Below are 23898 nucleotides of genomic sequence, written 5' to 3'. Positions count from 1 at the left end.
ACAAGATTTAGTAGCTTCTACATTAAAGCATTGGAGGGCCTGGAATATGATATTCTGGAGGGCAAAGGAGCTAGGATTACAACCAAATATGACCTGCCAGCAAAACTGAGTATAATCCTTCAGGGGAAAATAGGATAATTCAATGAAATTGAGGACATTCAAGCATTCTTGGAGAGGTAGAATGGGGTAAACTATTTCACATAAAAGAATCAAAAAAAGCATTTACAGTGGAGGGGAAGAGGAAGGATTGTGAGGGGAGTGAGTGAACCTTACTCTCATCAGAAATGGCTCAAAGAGGGAATAACATACACACTCATTTGGGTACCAAAATCTACCTTACCCTATAGGAAAGTAGGAGGGGAAGATGATAAGAGAAGGGAGGGGGTGATAGAAGAAAGATAGAAGAAGATTGGGGGAGGAGGTAGTCAGAAGCAAAAAACTTTTGAGGAGGCAGAGGGTAAAAGCAGAAAGAGAATAGAATAAATGGGGGGAATAGGATGGAGGGAAATACAGTTAGCCATAGTAACTTGAAAAAAATTTTTGAAGCAAGTTTCCTTAATAAAGGCCTTATTTCTCAAACATATAGAGAACTGAGTCAAATTTATAAAAAATAAATCAGAGCCATTCTCCAATTGATGAATGATCAAAAGATATGGTCAGTTTCCAGATGAAATCAGTAAAAGTATCTGTAGCCTTATGAAAAAATATTCTAACTTACTATTGATTGGAGAAACGCAAATTAAAACAATTCTGAGGTACTACCTCATAACTGTTAGATTGGCTAATAGGACAGAAAAGGTAAATGACAAGTGTTGGAGAGGATGTAGGGAAAATGAAACATTAATGCACTATTAGTAGAGTTGTGAACTGATTCAACCGTTCTGTAGAGCAATTTGGAACTATGCCCAAAGGGTTATAAAACCATGTATACCCTTTGACTTAGCAATACAATTACTATGTCTGTATCCCAAAAGAGATAAGAAATGAAAAGGGAAAGGATCTATATGTACAATAATATTTATAGCAGGTCTTTTTTGGGGGCAAAGAATTAGAGGTAGACGGGATGCCCATCAAATGGGGAATGGCTGAACAAAAATTGTGATGTGATTATGGTGGAATACTATTGTACTATAAGAAATGATGAGCAGGATGTTCTCAGAAAAACCTGAAAAGACTTACATGAGCCGATGCAAAGTGAAATGTACCCTGTACAAAGTAACAGCAATATTGTAAGATGATCAGTTGTGAATTACTTATCTATTCTCAACAATACAATGATCTAAGACAACTCTGAAGAAATTAAGATGAAAAATGCTATCCATCCCCAAAGAACTGATGTTCTGAATACAGATTGAAGTATGCTTTTTTAACTTTATTTTTTTTTTGAGTTTTTTTGTTTATGTTTTCTTTCACAACATGACTATTTTGGAAATGTTTTACATTACTACACATGTATAACCTATATCAAATTGCTTTCATTCTCAATGAGAGGAGTAGCTGAAGGGGGGTAGGGAAGAAGGTAGAGAATTTGGAGCTCCAAGTTTTATAAACAAATGTTAAAAATTGTTTTTACATATAATTGGGGAAAATGAAATACTAAATAAATAAAATAAAATAGAAATAACAGCATTTTTCAGGGTTTTGTGAGAGCCAAGTAACATTATGTATGGAAAGTACTTTGTGGATATAAATTTTATATAAATGTGCACTGTCATAATCATCATTGTTAGATTTACAAGCATTGGCAGTCAGTGATAAATAGACTCATAATTAAGTTATGTGCAGCTTTAGTGGGGAAATTGGCATCTCATTATTTTCCTGTAGTGCTCAGAATTCCTTTGCCAATGGAGAAAACACCTGAAATTCATCTGCTCATGGAGAAAACATGAAATACAGTATTAATATGATAGAAGGATTTGACTTGTTCTGCTTGTCACTTCAGGGCAGAAACAGAACCAGGTGACAGAGAAAGCAATGAGGTTGATTTCAACTCAAGATGTAGAAAAACATTTCCTAACAATTAGTAATTTCCAAAAGTAGAAAGGGAATAAGTTCTCCTTCACTGGAGGTAAATGAGCAGAGTTGAGCTGACCATTTCAAAGACATGGAAGGCAAGATTTATATATGTCAGAGTGGGACATGATGGACTTGAAGATTCTTTCCAACTTCTAGGATTATAAGACATTTCCTGTATAGAAAAAATAGAAGATACAGTTGCTGACTTCAAAATAATTGAATGATGAAAGAAGGTAAAATACCCATAAAAATGGAAAGAGCTGGTTATTATATGTTTGTTTAGCTAGAGGCCAAGTAGCAAAATTCTCTTTCTTTGGCAGGACTGAAAAATGTTGTGAATATGTAGCAATTCAAGTCCTAGCAGGGAATAGGCTTGTGGGGTAAGGGACAGCTGCCTAGTGCCCCAAGAGTCATTTATAACAATGGCCTGCCTAAATATACCATATCACTTTATTTGGCAGGGACACTGTGAGTATTTTCAGAAGCCTCCCTTCAGAAAATCATTATTGCTGTCTATCCACTGCTCCAGAAACCAAAGGAGCCACAAAACAACCTATTACCACCACCATACCTCTGGCCTCATTTCCCACTATCCTATCATTGTCTAGTTCTGGGATTGGCACGGTTCTTGGGTCCCAGACTCATATCCCACCTTGGGGAATGGGGTTGAATGGTAAGAAGACAGGGAAAGAGTAGGGAGTGGCAGGATAGTGTCAGGGGACGAAGCTGTCATGTCAGGCACCATCTGGTCCTTTGTAACACAGAATAGGGACGGAGAATGAAGAGGGAGGTCAGTGGCCTTGTTCTGTCATCATTTGGCACTTCTTTCCTTTGTAGTATATCATGATCCACCTGGCTTTCTCTCCCTGTATTCTGGGATACTCAGTTTTCACCTGTAAGACTGGTCCTGTTCTAGGCTCCGGTACAAATTCGGTCCCGAGGTAGTTTCCATGGATAATTTTAGGCTTTAGTATTAAGTCAGCCTCACTACTTGTCTGCTCTAATAATAATGGGGAAGTGAGGTGGCAAAGTAGATTGAGTGCTAGACTTGAGGTCAGAAAGACCTTAATTCAAATCCTGTCTCAGACACTTACTAACTGTAGGACTCTGTGGTTCCTTCACTTAACCTCTCTTAGTCTCATCTGTAATAAGGAGATAAAAATAAAAACTATTTAACAAGAGTGTTGTGAGAGGCAAATAGTTATCTTAGGTAAAATACTTTGCAAACTTTATAAGTACTATATAAAGGATCGCTATTATGAAAGCTCTTATTTATACTGGCAGGTAGGGTTATTAAGTGATTTCCGGTTTACCAAGCATTTTTCATAGTCTTCTTCTTTTTGGTCTCACTATTAGTCCAAGGAGAGAGGAAAGCAGTACAAGAGTTATTGCCTATTTGTCAGAGGAAGAAATTGATATCTAATGAGAGGTGAGGACTGACCCCTATGACACAGAATGAATTAGTGATAGGTTTTCAGGTGACCTAACCCCAAATCCATTAAGACAGAGGACATTAGAGTAGGAAGGCACCTTTGAGATTTCTTTGAGCTCTGACATTCGATCTGTAAAATAATACAATAAATTCAATTTAATAAACATTTATTAAGCACCTACTATATGCCAGGTGCTATTCTAAGCACCACTGAATACTGAGGATACAGATAAAAAAATAGTCCCTGCCTTCAAGGAGCTTACAACCTAATAAGGTAAGACAATATGCAAAAGGAGTCAGGAAAAGGAGGGGGGAAAGGTGTATCTGGTGCAGGGACATCTTATTTGGTGGAGTTGAAACAGGGCAGAGAAGCAGATATAAAGTGTAGGGAGCTGAGAGTAGGGTTTTGTTCTTTGTAAAGAAAAGCTTTGAGAGGAATTTGGTACTCTAAACCCCAGCCTTCCAATCAGAGGGGAGATGGAGTTGTGGGAGTGGTATTCAGATTTGAATTAGTAGCATGGTAATGAGATTAGAAGTGAAGGGTTAATCTTGCCAGGGAGGGAAGTAACTAGAAGCAAGAAGAACAATTAGAAGGCCATTATCCTAGTTTAGTTAAGAGGCGATTAGGGACTGAAATAGAGTGGTTGAGATATGGGAGATGTGAAGATAGAATCAAGAATCCATTCTATAAGTGAGGGGAAAGAAAATGAAGAAAACTCAAGAAGCTCTATGAGGTAGATCTGGATGATTTGGAGATTGTTAATGACATCTAAAGAAAAAAGGGGAAGATTGGAGGAGGGAAATTTTTAAGGAGATGATAAAAATTTCCACAGTAGGAATATTGCAATTGATATGCCAATGAGACATCCAGGGGGAGCTATCCAAAAAAAAGTTGGTGATAGGAGACCACAGTTGAGCAGAAGTTGAGAGCTCGATGTAGAGACATAGGAGAACGCTGTGAGAATTGTTTTGTGACACCTATCCATAGAGAGTGGGATATAGAGAGTAAAACAGCAAAAGTAACTGAAAAAGAGGGGTAAAAAATTTAGAGGAAGTTTAGAAGGGAGTTGTATAATAGAAGTCAAATGAAAAGCATATCCAGGAGGAGCGGTGATCAATAGTTCAAGAGCTACAGAGAGGTCAGAGTATTTGAGGCCTAAGAAAGGCCTCTTGGACTTGCTCGGTAGTAAAGAAATCATTGACAACCTTAGAGAGAAATGTTTCAGTAGAATTGTGGGATTGGAAGTTTAATTGAAAGGTTTTGAGAAGTGAATAGGTATTAGGAATTAGAACCTGTGAGAGTAAATGAGTCTTTTTTAAGCTAGCTGTGAAATAGAAGAGATATATTGAATGATAGTTTGAAGGAATGGAAAGGAAAAGTGAAGGGTTTTTTTAAAGATGGGGGACACCCAGTCATGTCTATACATAGGAGGAAGGAGCCATTAGAAGGCAGGAAAAACTGAAGAGGGAGAGGGAAAATGTGACTGTTCAATGAGACAACTACCAAAAGAGGTAAGAGAAAAAAATGGAATCAAAATACACATAGAAAGATTGATCTTCAAAAAGATACCTCTTCTTGTGAGACTGGAGAAGAGGATAGGTAAAGATATGGATATGGAGGAGGGTTGTGGGGAAGAATGGGAGAAATCAGAGAACTCACATGAGTGGTGTGGATTCTACCAGTAAAATAGCAAGATAGTTCGCAAGAGAGAGAGAGAGAGAGAGAGAGAGAGAGAGAGAATTAGAGAGAATTTGCAGTGTGTGTCACAGGGTATTGTAGAAATTTAGTCAAACCACCAAGAAATTAAGAAGCACTTATATTGTGCCAGACATTTTCATCAGCATTGGAGCTATAAAAGCAAAAACAAATAGTAGCAACAAAACCACTCCACAGTTCTCACAGAGAGCACTGTGAATATGCATTCTAATGGTAGAGACATACAGAGCATATAAAGGTATTCTGAAAGCAACAAGCATTAGCAGTTGGGAGAACCAGGAAAGGTCATCTGTGAAAGGTAAGATTTGAGCTGAGTCTTGGAGGAAGATGGTGATCAGGGAGAGAATTCCAAAAGTAGCTGGCAACTACTGCAAAAACAGTGAGAAGGGAAATGGAATGTCCTGTCTCCATCATTGCAAGGAGGCCAGTATAGCTAGATCAGAGAGAGCATGGAGCTGGGAGTGAGGTGTAAAAAGCTTGGAAAGAAGGTAGCAAGGACTGAGGTGATGAAGGGCTTCCTAAGAGAGTACATTTGAAACAGCTGCTGTATGGGAGGAACAGAAGAAGCAGAAAAGTATAAAAGGATTGATTGCCTTGAAGCGATGAGAACCCTTTAAAGGTAGTGAGGGAAGGAGGGAATGTCTTTCCATACAGATTAAAGGACTCTCAGCAGGTCAGAGATGACAACTCCTAAACTAACTTGTAGTAAGATCACTTACATTTTCTCACCTCTTTAATTGAATCCAAATCCTCTTCTGCTGTAAGTTTTTTTTCCTATCATTGATTTTCACAACAGGGGCTAACACAATATTCGCCTGCAAAGTGCCAACAAGGACGTCAGAGAAAATTGGTAACCAGGAGTTCGTTTAAGGAGCACCATCTCACATACCAGCCACCAATGGCTCAACAAAGATTCAGACCTAAAAATAATCACCTGCACTCATTAGCTCAATTCTAGTTTTTCCCCTATGTAACTGAATCATAACATTGACGCTGAACAGCAGTAACCAAAAAACACTAGAGTTAATATAAGACCAGTTATAATCCAATGTTTTAATTACCCACAAATTTATTTTTTTCCCCCTTTCAGGCTTGTGCTAATTTGCTAAGGCATCGAAGTAAAACCTGTAACGAAGGCAGGCTAAGAGAACTCCAAGGCCAACTACAGGTAAGTTTATCAGCCAAGGTGGGAAGGCTGTTCACAGTTTCAACTTATTTCTATTTTTCAGGGATGTTGGACTATATGAGGGAGATGGAGGGGGCTATTTCCTAAAACACTTTGCCCCCATATTATCTTTCATCCCTATCACATTCTACATTATAATCTAGTTGTGTACAAGTTGTGTTTTCCTCTCTTCATATAATGGAAGCTCCAACAATATTCATTTTTAAAGTTTGTACCTTCTTTAATGCCTTTAGGTGCTTATTCAATTGAATAGTTCAGTTCTTAAGGAAACCTTGTAGATATCAGGTATAAAGGCAATCACTAAATTAACTTTCCTAGATTATCGTCTTGCTAAAGATGACCAATATTTTTGACTCTTGTTGAACTTGGCAGGGCCAGGGGTGGTGGATGAAATAGGAGTAACAGAGGTCACACAGATGCTTGATTTTCAGAAGCTCCCACTATTTCACAATCCCACAGATCAACTTCTTGGTGAATGTTACCTTTCCTGTCTCAGAATTGATTAACCACATGCTTTCTCCATAAAATTGCAATAATCACTAGTATTCAGATAAGAACCAATTTAGCTTAGCCCTGAATTTCAAACCACTTCTGTCACCATGCCAAAATTGTTACTAACTTTCAGTCATACTAATTGTTCTTGCATGTAATAGACTGCTTGATCAATGAAATTAAAGATTACAGTTAAAACAATTTGGGAATGTTTTGCCATTTATAAAAATAACTTCATGGAGGCATGGAATAGTTAAAGAAGGTGAAGCCCTAGGGAAAGAAGGATCATCGAAGTAACCTAGTCTTATCTCCTTTTATAGATAATGTATCTGAGTTTCAGAAATAGTGATATAATTTGTCAAAGGAAACTACCAATAATAAGCAAATAAGAAATCCAGAAATTAAAATCTGACTTTATAGCTAAAAATCTTTTATTTTTGACAGCAGTAGCATCAAATTCAAATAGAAATGGGGCCACTGACTCATACAGATCTATGAAGTCCCATAGAGATCCCTGTGGTCCTCCTATTAACTTAGAAAATCACATATTAACATTATCCATGTTTTATTGTATTTTTACTTATTTTGTTAAATATTTCTCAATTACATTTTAATCTAGTTTGGGCTATACTCAGGAGTGTTGCTGAGTCAGGGCTGCATGTGCCTATAGGCTGTCAACAGGACAGAATCTCCTCTAACATGTAGATGGCTGCAACTGAGCAGAGCAGGCCAGAAACAGTAGAGTCAGCGATCAAACAGAAGTTTAAATTCAAAGTGAGTGAAAGGGTTTGCAAGCAACGAACAGAGGTATGGAGCTAATGGAGCACTCTCTTAACCTGGGGTGGGGATGGGGTGAGTGGGTGTGAAGCTAGAACAGAGCAGGTAAGAGCCTCCTGGCCTGTGGAGGTGAGAACCAAACAGAGCAGGCAGGAACAGTTGGTTAGGGGAATAGAAAACGCAGAAGGGATATCCTTACCAGAGACACTTGAGATGAATAGGGTCACTGGAGGGCCCCTGAGGAGTTTTCCTTACAAAGAATGGAGAGCTGGACTAAGACAGGAGCTTAGAAATTGGAGCAGGAACAAAGGCAGAAGACTCACCAGACAAGACAGTGTTGGACTCCGGAGAAATAAATCTCTGATATTGTCTGGTCCATTCCTACTGGTGCTGGAGATTCCAATGGCTTGGTTCTGAGTCCAGTCTCACTTCTTCCACCAATTAACCTCAACTAGATGGAACTGGTCTCTAACCTGTGGGTGGTTGGAGCTGAACAGAGGAGGCTAGAGATAGGAGAGTCAGGGATCAAACAGAAGTTTAATTTTAAAGGGAGGGAAATGGCTTGCAAGCAAAGATGCATGTACCAGAGCCCTGCCCCGTGTGTGTGTGTGTGTGTGTGTGTGTGTGTGTGTGTGTGTGAGAGAGAGAGAGAGAGAGAGAGAGAGAGAGACCTAAAGCAGGGTAGGGAGATCTCAGTACTTATACCAATGGCTGCACAATGATCTGTGGCCCTGACAATGAGGGGTAACAGCAACAATGAGACAAGTTTGATTCATAGCAGGTGCTTGTATGAGCTCAGAGAACCCCTGATGGTGGTAAAAGGAATACAATAATTATATGAAACAGTTTTGGGATTTTGCTGTACCTGAGATCATCCAGAGGATGAGTGCAAAGGATTGTTGTTATACCAAACTCAGGGCACTGCTTGCTTGCTGGGCCTTAGCTGTGGGAAACAGAGTGTCTCCTAATATCTTGATGGGGTCATGTGTTTGACAACTCTGCCCTACAGTATAACATATTGGATTTTGTATGTGTGTGTGTTTATCTAAATCTATTATATGAGCAGTATAGAGAACTCCCAGCATAGACACCTTCTGCCAAAGTACATTGACAAGTCCTCTGTAACATATTGGGAAAGAGAGGTATTAAGAGGTTAAGTCATTTGTCAGTTGTAGGTCATACTCAAACTTGGATCTCAGGCCAATTTTCAAGCCACTATTCAGTACTTCCTCCCTTCAGGCTGGAGAAACATGAACAAATGAAGACTCCATAGAAATCTGATTCTCTAACTAGACTTTCTGTTGATGTGCTTTTGGAAAACTCTCAGCAACATTTATCCATATACCTCCAGCTATTCAGAATGCCTTTGGTATCCCTGAGCTCTTGGGATGCTCAACTCTCCCAAAAGATGTGCACACAGGTAAACACATGGTATTGATGCCTGTCACTGTGGGGAATCAATCACACTGCACTCTGGACTCTATTCCTTTGAAAACTTGACAGGTTGACAAATATAGTCCTTCAATGGGACAAAGTACCCTTGCTGTTAAAGAAAAAATAAAAAAAAGCTATTTGTGTGCATTTCTAAAGTGTTCTTAGTGTGACTCTAATTGTCGGGTAACGGTATTCATTTAGCAATCTGAGAAGCGAATGTCATGAGGATGATTAATGCACATCAATAATTCTCACTTTGTGAATCCACAAACCTTATATTTCTTACAACTGTCTTGGCACTTTCACTCCCAGTCTTTAGGATGGATTTAATGCAGAGGCCTTTAGCAAGTCTTTTATTCAGCGGAGTAGATTAATTTTATAAAACAGAATTGGGTTATTTTAATATACTATGAAGCATCTCATTTATTAGTTTAATTTAATTAAGAATGCTAATACATCTGAAGGAAAGCATGCAAAATTTGGGAGCATTAGAGCCTGATATTTGATTGTTTGATAATCTTCAAAGTTTAGGAATATATCTTCCTGTCATAGGGAATGGAAGTTTCATTGTAAAAGTGCTGAAATATTCTTTTGGAAATTCCTTCTGCACCACAATTAACCTTCCCTCCCCCTCTTTTTGAAAACTCAATGTTAACATGTCAGATTGCTATTTAAGTAGACATATAATATCTGGTTCCGTTCAGAGCCAGCTTTATCATCTCTAATTCTCTTACAATTAGATTTACTTTTTCAAGCTTCTTAGAATAGTAGTGCAGTGCCTATCCCAAAGCCCAGTTATGGGACTTTCTCCTTACTGGTAGAAATGAAGACCCTGCCCTCTGTGGGTACAGGGATTGAGGAGTGGGGCAGAATTGGAGAGAAACAGAAGAGCTTCATTCTTGGTAAATCCCTCTTGGTACTGTTCTGGGAAAATTTCCTTTGGAGACTTATCAAGCTTCAAGTCTTTATAACTTATCAAATGTCAAGTTCTTCTGGCTTCCATTTCTAAGAGAGAAGTTGAGAGGCCAACTCTATTTCAGGTTCATGAAGGAAAAGATCTTAAGAAGATGTGAATGGGGCTGGCAGTTTCACCCTTTCTCTACCTCCAGCTAGCTATGCTAGTGACTTCAGGCAGTTTCCTCTTCAAGGAGATCCAAGAAACTTTTGGTTAATCTGAGTTATCTTGCTCCCAGTGGTAGAGTTCCTTCAGTCTGTATTGTTTGGTAAATATTCTCTGATGTGTGCCTTCTCTGATTTGTTTTACTGTGATTTGGATAAATAGGTTTCTTTGCTATTCACTATGTGTGTTCATTGTGGAAGTGGTATTTGATGGGGAAAGGATCAAGCCTTAGCTATATAGCTTGGAGAACTTTCTTCCAACCAATAAAAATTTTAAAAAGAGAAGTTAGATTGAACCCCTAGATGATGTCCCCTACAAGAACAATATTTAAGGGAGCAGATAGATATACTTTTAGCCTAGTGTCCCTCTCTCTGTGGAGAGCAGAGCAGTCCCCACCTTCCTGCTTCCCCTCTGGGCAGGAATGGAAGTCTGCCTTGGAAAATGGTTAGGGGAAAATAAGCTAGAGATGTCCATTCTTCTTCCCTTAGAGGCATACAAGAACAGTCCTCACAATAAGGGATCCTGTTTACACTCGGGATCTTCACTATTCATGTGGGGCCTCTCTCTTTGCCTATAATAGCTCACAGTTAACCCTATTCATTTGGAAATGTGCTTTCTTCAGAACAGTTATCTGAAGTAAGATTATTCCTGTATTACTTCCATTTTTACATGAGGAAAAGGATGTTTGGAGTAGTTAAATGATTTGCCCACAATCACAGAGAAGCAAGTTGGAGAGTAGAATTTCCTTCTCTTTTCAAGTCTATGATCATGGATTACCAAGTCTGTGGTTACTACATGTAATCACTACCAACCAATATATATTTATTAAGTTCCTATTATGTATTAGTAGTATTCTAGGCTTGGGGGATAAAGCAAAAAATAGTGCCACTCTGTCAGCAAGCAGCATACATTCTAACAGTGAGTATAGCATGGGCTCATATAAGTATAGAGAAGACATGCAAAAGCTGCAGGATGTAACTTCATAGGGGAAGACTCTAGAAGGTGGGGAGGTTAGGCCCAAAAGGCTTTGGTGGTACTTGAGCTGATTTTGAAGGAAAGGAAAACTCTCAAGAGACATAGGTGAGAAAATAGAGCATTCCAGATCTTAGGGAATTTTAATGTAAAGGAAGAAATAGGATATGGAGTGCTCTGTGTGAGGAATAGAGAGAAGACAAGTTTCACTAGATTACAGCTTGTGTGAAGGTGGGGGCATTATGTACAATGAGCTTGGAAAGGTACAGCAAGGCCAGGTTTTGAAGAGCCTTAAATTTAAATAGGATGACTTAGGAAACCATTGGAGTTTATATAATACTCTGGTTATATGAGCATAGATTGGAGAGAAAAAACCTGAGGCAGAGATACCACTTAGAATGCCATTGTGATGGCTATGTAAGTAGAGAGAAGGGAGAGATGTAGGAGATGTTGTGGAGGTAGAAATGAAAAGAGTTGACAAGTGATTGAATAAGTGGCGTATGTGAGAGTATGGAGATGAGGATAACATTGTGGTTGAGAATTTGGGTATCAGTGTCTTGCATGGAAATAAGGAAGTTGAGAAGAGGAGATCTGTGGATAAAGAGGATGAGTCCTCTTTTGGACAAGTTGAACTTGAGATGATCAGAGGATATACACTTTAATATGACTGATAAGCAATTGGTGGTGTGTACCTGGAATCTGGTATAGATACTAGGTCTGGATATATAGATCTTGCATGGAAGCATCAGGATCAAGATGTCAATTAAATCCATTGGACTTGATAATTTTACTAATTAAGAGGTCATAGAGATAAAAGACAACAGATACCAGAACAAAGTCTTAGGGGTGCACCCATAATAAGAAGCCATGACAAGGATCACGATATAACAGAGGAGACTGAAATGCAGTGATTAGACATGTAGAAGAAGAATGAAGTTTGCAATATTTGGAAAATCAAGAAAGGAGATAGTATCCTGTAGCAGAGAGTGGGCAAGTGTCAAAAGCTGTAGCAAGGTCAAGAAGGTTGAGGAATCAGGAAAAGGAAACATAACTGATAAGCATCAGAGGTGGAAAATAAACCTTGCCCTCATTTTATTCTGAGTCTAGTACTCTTTCCATTATATTATTTTATCTCCTCTAATAGATTGATAATGATTATATTAGCATGTAGATAGAATGCTCTCCCCATCCTCAGCTTTCCTGATGGTATACATTTGAATCTAGGACTGCTACATAGGAGAATGAGGGCAATTTCACTTGTCCAGATTGGGGCTAGCTGTAGAAAGCAAACAGGCATTCTCTTTATATGATAACAAGGAAGTTGGGTGCTATGACATCTATTTAAGAATCATAGAGGATAATGGGGCCAACTAGACCCGAGCAATTTTAACAAAATATCATGTTAGTAAGTTCTAGCCGTAACAGCAGCACCCATAGAAACCATCCAATCTGGGGCTAAGTAGTTTCATTTTATTAGATACTAAGAAGTGGGCAGTTTATGTGATGAAAGTAAGGGATAAAAATGGACAGTTCCAAAACTCCACTTAGAATCACTATACAGAATGTTTGTTGGATATTCTGAGGAGAACCTTAGAAACAACATGGACAAAAGTCGCAGAGGATGAGAAGACTTGAATCAAAGAAGACATAGCTACATTAAAAAGTTGAAGCCCTTTTAATTACCTTGTTTTCTCTATTGTTTGTGAATGTATATTCTACTTCCCCTGTGAATAAATCCTAGAAAAACACGTTCTTATTCAAAGAGGGGAAGTTGGAGTATATTTCAGAATCGAGCATTGAGTATGCTGGGAGCACCAGAAGGGGGAAAAATACACACACACACACACACACACACACACACACATCCATGTATACCATATTCACATTAAGTGCTATGATATCATGAGATATCATATATATGTATATGGATATACATATATATTAAGTAGAGGAGTCCATATGTAGATGTGTATATATGTATTTATAATATGTATATGTGTGTATATTATATGTATCCACACACACGTGTGTGTGTGTATGAGAGAGAGAGAGAGCGAGAGTGAGAATGAACAGGAATTCTCTTAAACCTGGGACCAAAGCAAGCATGAAAACGAAGGTTAGGGGTTTATTTCTTGAAATGAGAGTATTAGTGATCAAGAAAGTTAAGAAAAAATGAAATAAGAAAGCCCTGTGGTCGGTCTCAGGAATTATTTCTGCATAGTTGGAATTCCTAAGAAGCTTGAGATCAGCAAAGATTGCTCATGTCTAAAACCTTCATACAGGCTGCAGAGTGCACATGGAAGGAGAGAAAGGCACATCTTTTTGTTGATGAAGGGTAAGGCTAGCTACTTAGAGGCTGATTTTTATGCATATAAGCTGTAGGTTTTGTTTTGCCACCAAATAGAAAAGCCACCTTCCCTCCACTAAATATCTTCTTGAGTCACTGCCTAGCTTGGGTTTCAGTGGGGAGAAAAGAGTGAAAAAGCTTAGAGCCTGAACTAAATGTATTTATTTGCTTATCTCAGGAGATAGGCTTATGGTGCTAGTTACCAATTGATTCCTTATGGATGGAGAATCCTTGATTCTAGGAACCAGCATTATTAATATCTAAGTTAATGTTAAACATTAGGAAGCACGTTGTAGAGGAAAGAGAGGTAAGTTTGGATTCATAATGATTTGAGTTCAAATCGTGCCTTGGACATATACAGTGTGACAGTGGGCATATTAGTTAATTTCTCATTATACTTAGGCTCCTAAGACTAGAATCTACAAAGGAACTAGTTGTTCCTATACTGATGAATTCACAAATCTTTCCAAAAACAAAACCCAAAACAAAACAACTGTTAACAGCAAAATAAGAACAACAACAACAGGCACGCGCACACGCGCACACACACACACACACACACACACGATAACTAAGTATAGCAAAGGATACAAAAACAAAGGCTGATAAAAATTTATTTGAATTTGACACTTCAGTCTTTTGGCTTGAATGTATGACTGCCATTGCTGCTGTTCCCTTTTAGGACACATACATTAATAGTGTCTGACATAGATAATTTGGTATCACAAAAATGTTATTTTGTTAGATTTAGGAGGAAATCACCAATAGAGATGCTGGTCATAAAAATTCATTGTTATAACAGCTGCTTGATTGTAAAATTATTGCATAAAAAGCTTATAAATACTTCTGAGTTGCACATTTATTTAGAGAGAAAGTAGTACTTTGTAACTTTTTTAATTATTTAAAAATATTTTCAGTAATGAGGCCAAAACAAATATCAGAATAACTGCTTGGTTTCCAAAAAAGGCTAAGGCAATGCAGCATGTCAGTAGTTGAGAATACTATGCTGCTCAAGAGTGAAATGTATGCCAAAATCTAAATTGCAGCTCTCAGGATTGTGGCGTCCTTCTTTCATTGCTTTGTTTTAGGCTATGGCATTATTATAACTACTGATCAAGCAGTTGTGGAGATACTTGGAAGCCCAGAAGCCCAATGGCATTTTCAGAGCCTAATCAGAAGTCAGTCATAGTAGGGTCCTGTTCATTCAGGAACAGGATATTCAAAGTGTTCTCAAGGGACTCTAAATTAGTACCTATCCTTAATCACCCAATGGGCTTTGCCTCAGACAAGCTGAAACCTGGCAAAGACCTTATCTTAAAAAGGCCAAGGTCTCCCACTGCATCTGGGGCCATCTCTAGTCATTCTGATATATATTTTGCTAATGCACCAAGATGACTCCGGAGGCAAGAGTGTGGCTGCTGACTTTGCCTCACTTAAATCCAATTCACTTGCAAGTTGAGACATCACCTTACTGATGCCATTGATCCTCTTCTAGAAAGAAGGACAAACAAAAATTTAGTACCGCATCATGGTTTTAGATGGGAGCATCTAGGTTAGCACCAGATTTGAGTAGAAATCTTGCCTGAGACACTAGCTGTGTGTTCCTGGGCAATTCATTTAACCCTATTTGCCTCAGTTTCTTCATCTGTAAAATGAGCTGGAGAAGGAAATGGCAAACCACCAAAACATCTTTGCCAAGAAAACTCCAAGTGGAGGCGTGAAGAATCAGACACAACTGAAATGACTGTAAAACAACATGCTTTTAGAATTATTATTAGCTGAATTCTCTTAACTTACAAGAAAAACCAGTTACTCCAGGGTCTCTAGTCTGCTTGAGGAAAAGACAGAAGACAATTAAGATTTGATTAAAAACAGAGTAAGAGAGAGAGGACCTCTTTGATAGGGGGAATCATATTCAAGTTGTCCCAGCATTGCAGAGCAGTTTGGTAATTTACTTATTTTGCAGTTAAAGATCATTAAAAGCTTCTCTACTGAAAAATTTATTTGGGAACTAAAGTTTTTTTCTTATGCTACTCGTCTATGGTAACAGGTGGACATGTCAGAAGAGTTAATATTCATGGGATTATCCATCATTCTTCTGAACATTCCCTCTTCATTTTGCTCCTCAAGAACTCTGTTTTCTGGAAGAGGTAGATTCAATGTTTTGACTTTGTTGCAACAAAATAAGGGGCATGGAATTTATTAAGACTATTCCTTGGTCTTCTACTTTGCCAACGGTGTATATTACTTTTTCTTCCCATTCAGTTTTCTCCTAAGGTCTGTTGTATCTAACTTTTCTAATATTCTGCCTACCTCCTTAGTTTCTTTCTTGTTTATCCTTTGGTTGGATCGATCCAATTCTGAGAGGCAAGAGTTGAGTTTCTTGCTAGTATAGCTTTGCTGTCTATTTCTTTCTATAATTCACTTAATATCTTCTTTAAGAATTTGGATGCTATACCACTTGATGCATATATGTTTAGTATTGATGTGGCTTCATTGTGTATGGTGCCTTTTAACAAGATGTAGTTTCCTTTCTTATATCTTTTGATCAGGTCTATTTTTGCTTTTTCTTTGGATCAGGATTAGTCTTCCTGCTTTTCTGTTTTTACTTCAGCTGAAGCATAATAGATTCTCCAACCCTTTACCCTTGCTCTGTATGTGACTCTCTGCTTCAAGTGTATTTCTTGTAAACAACATATTGTAAGATTATGATTTTTTAATCCACTCTACTGTCTACTTCTATTTCATGGGAGAGTTCACCCCATTCACATTCCCAGTTATGGTTACTACCCATGAGTCTCCCTCCAAACTATTTTCCTCCTGTTTGTCCTCTCTCTCCTTTTGCTTTTTCTTTCCTCAGCAGTATCTGGCTTCTACCTACCACCTCCCCTAATCTGCCTTCCCTTCTGTTAGTCCCCACCTCTATCTCACTGCATTACTTAATCTTTTCCCCTCCTACTTCCCTGTCAGGTAAGATAGATTTCTATATTAAACTCATTGTATATATTATTCTCTCTTTGAGCCAATACTGATGAGAGCAAGATTCAAACAATACTCATCACTCACCCTTCCAAGTTCCTCTCCACTGTAATAGGTCTTTTTGCACCTCTTCATGTGAAATAATTTACCCCATTGTACCTTTCCCTTCCTTCTGCACCCATTGTACACCTCTTTATCATCCTTTAATTTTTTATGTCATTCCCTCAAATCCATTTTATACCCATACCCTCTATCTGTGTATATTCCTTCTTGCTATATTGTTAGCACTACAATTTTTTAATTACAAGAATTACAAGTATTTGGGGCAGCTAGGTGTTGTAGTGAGTAGAGCACTGGCCCTGGAGTCAGGAGACCTGAGTTCAAATCCAGCTTCAGACACTTGACACACTTACTAGCCTTGGGCAAGTCACTTAACCCCAATTGCCCTGCCTTCCCCACTCCCAAAAAAAAAAAGAATTACAAGTATCATCTTCCAATGTAGGGGTGTAAATAGTTTAGCTCTATTGAATGCTTTATGTTTTCTTTTCCCTTTTTACCTGTTTATGCTTCTGCTGGGTCTTGATATTGGAGATCAAATGTTTTGTCCATTTCTGGTCTCCTCCTTATGAAAGCTTGAAATCCTTCTATTTCATTGAATAACCATTTTTCCCCTTGATGTGTTATGCTTAAGTTTGCTGGGTATATCATTCTTGGTTGTACTTCTAGCTCCTTTGCTTTCTGGAATATCATGTGCCAAGACCTCTAATCCTTTAATGTTGTAGCTTCCAAGTCCTATGTAATTCTGATTGTGACTCCCTGCTATTTGAGTTGTTTCTTTCTGGCCACTTGTAGTATTTTTTCTTGACCTGATAGTTCTGAAATTTGGCTGTAATGTTCCTTGGAGTTTTTATTTTGAGATCTCTTTCATGAGGTGATTGGTGGATTCTTTTAATGACTATTTTGCCCTCTGGTTCCAGGATATCAGGGCAATTTTTCTTCATAATTTCTTACAACGTGCTGTCCAGATCCTTGATTATGGCTTGATTGTATCTCTTTTTCCATTTGACCAATTCTACTTTTCAAGCAGTTTCCCAAATCGTTGACTCTCTTTTATCAGTCTCATTTCTTCTCCCAATTTTTCTTCTACCTTTCTTATATGACATTTAAGTGTGTTTTTGGGCTCTTCCATGAGCTTTTTCTAGGTTCGAGACTACTTCCCCTTTTTCTTTGGGGTTTTGCCCATAGTTGTTTTGACATTGTTATCCTCTTTTGAGTTTGTGTCTTGGTCTTTCCTGTCACCATAATAAGTTTCTATGTTAGATTAGTTTTGTTCATTTCTTTGGCCTTTTCCTTCCCTTTTTTAAAAAATTTGAGCTCTGCTATCAGGGTGGAAGGGGCACTGTATCCGGCTTCTTATGCCAGTGACTGCAGGCCCTGGCTGTTTATCTGGTGCTGTATAAATGTTGCACTGAGACCCATTAGGGACCTTTGTTTCTGGTGCCATGCTGAGAAGTTGGGGTGCGGTGTGGATGCTGGTGCTGGAGACTGTAGGGGTTTGGCAGCTTACCTGGTGTTGAGTTGGGGTCTTAATGAGATGGCTGGTGTGTGCTGAAGCTGGTGGGGTGTTTCTACATTTCCCCAGGGCTACACTGAAGCACTTGGTGATTTGGCCTCTGGAGGAGGTCGATCTACCTGGGGCTACACTGAAGGATGTTGTGGCTCTTGGAGTTAGAGTCTGCTGGTTCCTCTGGCTGTGCTAGGGCACATGGATGGGTCCTGGTGTTGGTGTTTGCCCACTCAACCACACTGATGCTCAGACTCTCCCAGTGATTTTTGGAGGTAGGGCTTGCTGCTGGCTTCTTACTTTGCTTCCTTTCCTGGACTCGGTTCCCCTTTCACTTGAGTGAGATGGACCTTTCTTGCCAATCCTCCAAGTCTCCAGGGTTAAAAGACCTCTCCACCCTGTCTTTCCTCTGGCTCTGCTGTTCTAGGATTTGTTCTGGGGCAGTATTTTATGTTGTTTTGGAGGTGAATATGGGACAGCTACAGTGATTCACTGCTTACTTTGCCATCTTTGCTCTTGGGAGTAGAATTGCAATAAATGATCTCTAATGTCATTTCTAGTTATGAAATATACAAGCTAAGGAAAACCTCTATACAAATGGCTATTCATGCATTTTTTTATAAATCAGACATTAGTTTTCTTATTAGCTTTTTCTTTCCCTTCATCGCTCCTTTTTTTATTAGGCCTATGACTTCATTGATAAAGGGAACTTCTTGTGAAGAAACTCCTTCTACCAATGTATTTAATACATAATATCATCTGCCTTGAACCTCAGCCTCAGAGGATTGCCTGGTGCATTGAAAGGTGAAGTATCTTGTCGAAGCTCACAGAGCCAGTATATGTCAGAGACTGGACTTTTCACACATCTTGCTGGCTCTAAGGCAAACATTTTGTCCACTAGAATAGAAGATAATTGGAGCAAAGGTGGTTTCATGTTTCTCTTAATATCCCAAGTACTTTATATATAGCAAGTGACCATCAATAATTTGATAGATTGATATACCATTCTGCCATTTCTATCCTTATAATTAGCTGACTATAGCAATGCATTATCAGTTTGTTACTACAGTATTTATTCTAGTTTACCCTAATACTTATTTATCCATAAATTATCAAGATTTTTTGGGAGAAAATATTTGTGAAGTTATCTGAAGCATGAAATTATAGGATATATACAATCCTATGGCATAAAGTTCTATAAGGGAAATCAGCCTAGGAGTAATAAGAAGCTCCCAAGAATGAAATTTGGAAGCAACAAAGGAAAAGTTCAGATGAAGAGAAAAGGGCAAATTATCTAAACAGACTAATATTTACATGATGAATACACAGGAACCTCCTCATGCAACTGAAATATTTAAAACTTAAATAGAAGATGAAAACAAAGGTAAAAGGATGAATATAAAATAAAGAATGTAAGAATAATATTAGAAGAACTGAAGGTCCAAAAAAATGTCAAAACAGGAAAGGAAAAAACAGGACAACAAAGAGTTTTGTGTTGTATTTATGTTTTTTTTCTAATTGGGACAAAGAATCAAATGGATAATAGGATCATACTCAGAGGAGGTCAGATAAAGATAATTGACAATGGAAAAAAGGCAAATCTGCTCAATTCATTTTGTTTCTATTTTCTTTAATTGCTGGACATGAATTTGTGAATCTCTCTTATGAGTTGAAATGTTAAGCATGTTTCATTGTAGAAAAATCCATAAAAAGAAATGTTAAGGGAGAAAACAGCAAAAGGTCATTTACTCCAAATATATAACATGCTTCAAAGCTTTGAGTTTGACTTCGATTCCTGGCAAAATTCTAGAATGTATTATTAAAGGGATGTTTAGTGAATATCTGTGTAACACTTTATTAATTATTAACTAAAAGGAAGAAGATGTCCTTTAACTTTGACATTATACCACTAACTTGGACCGTTATATTTGACCTGTGTTTTGCCAACTCTCCATGTCAACTTTATTTATATTGTTTTCTTCATTGGGTATGCTACTATTGCCTTTCTTTACTCTGTATCATTTCTTACAAGTCTCCTGTTTATTTGAAATCTTTATATTTATAATTCCTTGTGACATCAATATTCCATTACACTCATACTGCATAATTTATTCACCCATTTCCCAACCATCGGAGAAATTTTGCTTCTATGTTTTGTTAAAACAATTGAAAGAACTAAGAATATGTTTGTAGCTGTGGTTCTTTTCTTCCTATTAATAAGTTTCTTGGAATATATTCAAATTAATAGAATCCAAAGGTCAAAAGGGAGGGATAATTTAGTGATTGTTCTTGCAAAATTGCATGTTATTTTCCGGAAGGATCAAACCAATTCACCACTCTAAGCCTAATGAATTAGCACATATGTCTTCCCACATATCTTTCAGCAATAAGTTTTACCACCTTTTAACATCTCTGAAATAGTTTTTTATGGGTGTTATGTATACTTTGAATATACTTCTATTTTAATTTCTCTGAATACTAATATTATTGAATATTTTAAGTAGTTATTTTTTTTCTTTTAAAGAAGTTTTGTTCAGGTTCTTTGACCATTTGTCCATGGGGAAATGATATATTGGGGTTAGAGACAGGAAGACTCATCTTTCTAAGTTCAAACCCAGCCTCAGACATTTCCTAGCTGTATGATTGCCTCAGTTTCCTCATCTGTAAAATGAGCTGGAGAAGCAATGGCAAACCACTTCAGTATCTTTGCCAAATAAAATCCCAAAATAGGGTCAAGAAGAGTTGGACCTTACTAAAATGATTGAACAATAAAAAGTTAATTCCATATAGAAATATTTGGGACAAAAATACTGCCCCCCTTCAAAAAACCCTATATATTTCCTCTGATTCTAATGTCATTGATTTCATTTATGCAAAAGCCTCATGATTTTTATATAATCAATATTGCATGTTTTGTCTTTTATGATATCTTCTATCCTTTACATACTTATGCATTTTACCCTGAATCATAATTGTGAAAGTTATGGCCTTCCATTTCCTAGTTTTTATGCTATGGCTTTTTAATAACATGGATCACTTATCAATTTTGAATTTAATATGTTGCAAAACCTGAAATGCTGAAAAACATTTATACTTTTCTCAAAATGCTTTTTAGTTTTTCAAATAATTCTTGTTGAATTCTATGTTCCTTTCCCAGTAATTTGTGTTGTTGAACAATCAATTGTCATATGCATTTGTTTCCAGGCATTGCTTATCTAGTGTATTCCACTCTTGTACTTATCCATACCAAATAATTTCAATAATTACTACTTAATATTATAGTTTATCAAGTAGTGACAAGGTACCCTCCTTCCCTCTTCAATTTGATATTACTGACCTTTTATCACAACAAATGAATCTTGTCATTTTGTTTAATTGAATAAAGAATATCCTTGTTAATTTGATTGATATAGCACTTATTCTATACAGTATTTCAGAGACCAGCATCATTTTTTATCATATTGACATGTCTGAAGCATGAAAATTTGAGTATCTCTCTAATTATGTCTTCTTCTATTTCAATGAAAATTGTTTTGTAATTGTATTTATATAAGTCCTGTGTCTTGGTAGGTTAATTCTCAGCTTTTAATGCATTTTATTGTTAAATGTATGAGTTTTTTTTTCTTTGTCTCTTTCTTTCTCCTGGGTTTCATTAGTAATAGGTAGAAAAGCTGATGATTTTTATAGATTCGTCTTATTCTGCTAATTTACTGCAACTATTAATTATCTCAATTAGTTTTTAACTGATTCTCTAGGGTTTTCCTCATAAAACATCATGTTAACTGCACATATGAATTGTTTTGCCTTCTCTATATCTTTGATTATTCTAATACTTTATTTCCCTTGTCATTGCTATAGCCAATGTTCCTAAGGCTGTTTCAAATAATAATGGGCACAGTGGGCCTCCTTGCTTTCTTCATGATCTTATTGGGAAAGCTTCCAGTATTTTCCCTTAAAAATAACTAGCTCTAAGTTTATAAAGAGACTTTTCAATTATATTGAGGTGAAACCATATTTTCCTATATGTTTATTGATTTGGTTATGCTCAATTTATTTTCAAATGTTTTATCAATGTCTATCCATATAATTGTGAACTTTTTATTATTTTGTTATTAATAATGTAAAGTTATACAAAAGTGTTTATTTCTCTGATCAACTAAGTGAATTTACCAATGAGCTAGATGAGTTTGAGGGATATTAAAATATTTAATTCATTTTTTATATTTGTTAATGAACTCCTAGAAATATTTAAAAAGTCCAAAATGGTTTATCTCTTTGTGAGTCTTTTGCATTTGTTTCTTTTTTCTGTGGGCTGAAATAAATCCAGTCCTCTGCCCATATGTATTTCTTACCTTCCTGCATCTATAGGTTTTGAGAACTTTATCACCCATAAGCTTAGATATTTCATATTTAAAGACTCTCTTATAGAAACTCTGGATAGGCCAACATGCCCTAATGAGATACTAATATGTATGAGTAACTTCTGCCTATATTATACCATACCTGGTTCATGAGAGTCAATACTTTTGAGAGTGGGGGGTGGAAAACTAAGCCATGGATTACAACATGATATATTGTGTCTATAATTTTCCCATTGTTGCAACATCCTTACAGCCTTGTTGCAAATTAAACCCAGGCACAGTGAATATTAATTTGAACATATTACAATATTCCTCTTTTCTAATTTTTGCCTAACAGTTTAAAAACAATGTTCATTTTTGGTATTGTTCTAAAGCTTACTTTCTTTGATTTGTCTCTTCTTGTTTTGGGTAACAGGACAGTATTTCCTTCGTAGAAGGACTCTGATAAGGAGACATTTCTATTCTCATTAAAGGTTTATTGCCACTTAGGGTCAATTTGTTGTTCAAATGTTGATAGAGGGGCAGGTATATGGTACAGCAAGTAGAGCACTGGCCCTGGAGTCAAGAGGACCTGAGTTCAAATCTGGCCTCAGACACTTGACACACTTACTAGCTGTGTGATGTTGGGCAAGTCACTTAACCCCAATTGCCCTGCCTTCCCCCCCCCCAGAAAAAAATAAAAAAACATTTTTTGATAGAATTCATTTATAAAATGAATAGGATGAATGTTTTCTTTTGATTGCCTTGAGAAATTTGTTTAAAGATTTTCCAAATTCTCCTTCTGATTTTGGATGAGAGACTATATTTTCTGCATTGTTAAACTGAATATTTTATATTTTTGAAAAGAACATCATATGTTTCATCTATATTTTAATTTTGTTTGCAAATAGTAATGTCTTGCATTTTTCCTTATTTACATTTGTCATGAGTTTTCTCTTCTATTTATTTCTGAGTAATTTGTTCTCTATTTTGGATCACACTTCCTAATGGCTTAATTTTATTCATATCTGTAACAAAACGCTCATTTGTTTTATTAGTGCAAAGGTCCTTATGCTTTATTTTTTGTCTTTTTGAGCTTCAAAATTTTTTCTATCATTCTGGCTTTGGTATTTTTAAATAGTTTTTTAGATTTCTTTAGATACATGTATGTTTCATTATCCTTTCTCACTTTTTTTTAGTATAAGTAACACATTCTCCTACACATTTTCTTCTAAGTATAGCTTTAGCTACATATCACAATTTTGTATGTGAATTACTGTTGTTAAAATTTTCTTTAGTATAATTATTTGTCTCCATCATTTGTTATCTGACCTAGTTATCTTCCCTTATCAACTATTTTTTTTTCTTCTGTTGTGGATGATAAAAAGGCATTTTACATGTCTGCCTTTCTGCATTTATGAGTTAGAACAATCTGTATTTATGCTTTAACTCATGATTAGTTTTTCTAAATATCTTTGTGATACTAAAAGGTTCATCATAGTATCATAGAATTAGAGCCAGA

This window comes from Trichosurus vulpecula, chromosome 7 (assembly GCF_011100635.1).
Source record: "Trichosurus vulpecula isolate mTriVul1 chromosome 7, mTriVul1.pri, whole genome shotgun sequence".
Lineage (NCBI taxonomy): Eukaryota > Metazoa > Chordata > Mammalia > Diprotodontia > Phalangeridae > Trichosurus > Trichosurus vulpecula.
Note: the sequence above shows the minus strand (reverse complement) of the source record.